A 1,662-nucleotide genomic window follows, 5' to 3' on the forward strand; every position below is an offset into this window, starting at 1 on the left:
GAGGGGTTGGGGTTACTGTGGAAGACACGCACCTCTCTGATTCAGAGGGGTTGGTTTTACTGTGGAAGACACAGCACCCTCTGATTCAGAGGGGTTGGGTTTACTGTGGAAGACACAGCACTCTCTGATTGAGGGTTGGGTTTACTGTGGAGACACAGCACCTCTCTGATTCAGAGGGTTGGGTTTACTGTGGAAGACCAGCACTCTCTGTTCAGAGGGGTTGGGTTTACTGGTGGAAGACACAGCACCTCTCTGATTCAGAGGGGTTGGGTTTACTGTGGAAGACACAGCACCTCTCTGATTCAGAGGGGTGGGGTTTACTGTGGAAGACACAGCACCTCTCTGATTCAGAGGGGTTGGGTTTACTGTGGAAGACACAGCACCTCTCTGAATCAGAGGGGTTGGGTTTACTGTGGAAGACACATTTCAGTTGAATACATTGTAACTGGCAAGGTATCCCCTTTCCTTGATAGAACCAAGGATTAAAATGTTGTGTTTTTATGTGGCATTATCCTATAAATACTGGTGGCTGAGTAAAGTGGTGCTTCTCAGCTCAGTGTTTGATTAATAGTTCTAACCTGCCAGGAAATCTGGCTGATGCCAGAGAGAGCGACGAGCCATCCATGCTTCCCTTCCTGCATCAAAGATGCCCTCCCTCTCTCCCTGCAACAAATGGGCATCAGGGGAATTAGTCCCTTCCCCCTCCCCATGCACCATCTGGTCAGGTGATGTTACTCTTTTACCCAGCTAGCTCATTATCAGGCAGCCATCTTGGTCAACACCCACTCTGCTGTTTGTCAGAGGAGCAGCGACTCACTGCCTGCACACAACCAATCCTGTGAGGGCTAGCCGAAACGAGAGGAGAGGGGCAGAGGCAGAGCCCACCAAAGGAGAGGCTGTCATTCCAGCGGAGCAGAGACCTAGCGCTGTTATCCCAGTACCCAGGCCGCGCCCAGGCAGAGACATAGCGTTGTTATCCCAGGCCCGCGCTGCGGAGGAGAGAGCAGGGCTGCAGCTTTTGTTGAGACAAGACGCACACTGGTGGCTTTTCTCCTCACTCCTCCGTTAAAAACGGGACTGCGTGAAGGGGGGAGGAGGCACGGAGAGGAAGAAGAGAAATAACACCATCCATCCTTTTTTTTCCTTCTATCTGGGAAGACCGCTGTCGTTCGGCACAGATTTTCTCTCCTTTTTCATTCCTATTGTATCTGGGGAGACTGCTGTCGTTCGGCACACATTCTCTCCATCCCCCTCTTTGCGGCCTTTGCGTCGCCTGGACAGAGAGAGCGTTCCTGCTTTGTTGCCGTTCGTCTCTCAGCCCCGCTATTCGCTGAGTCATCATGGCAGACGTGACGCCTCAGGCCGATGCCCCGACCCCCACCACTGACAAGATCACGCAGGCGGCCCGGGAGACCATCTATCTGTGTAACTTCCGCGTGTCGGTGGACGGAGAATGGCTCTGTCTCAGGGAGCTCAACGACATCTCTCTCACCCCAGACCCAGAGCCAGCCCACGAAGGTAGGTGATAGACCGTAACATGGACAGAGGGGACCTGATCCTAGATCAACACTCCTACTGAGACTCTGTATGACCTGATCCTAGATCACCACTCCTACTGAGACTCTGTATGACCTGATCCTAGATCACCACTCCTACTGAGAC

General features: G+C 52.9%; 1 pseudogene; it reads left to right on the forward strand.

The window, feature by feature from the left end:
• The first annotated feature begins 750 nt into the window (after positions 1 to 750).
• The window catches only part of LOC112071522 (protein RUFY3-like), a 35,629-nt pseudogene continuing 34,717 nt past the window's right edge, over positions 751 to 1,662 (forward strand).

Source organism: Salvelinus sp. IW2-2015, unplaced genomic scaffold (assembly GCF_002910315.2).
Source record: "Salvelinus sp. IW2-2015 unplaced genomic scaffold, ASM291031v2 Un_scaffold1630, whole genome shotgun sequence".
NCBI lineage: Eukaryota > Metazoa > Chordata > Actinopteri > Salmoniformes > Salmonidae > Salvelinus > Salvelinus sp. IW2-2015.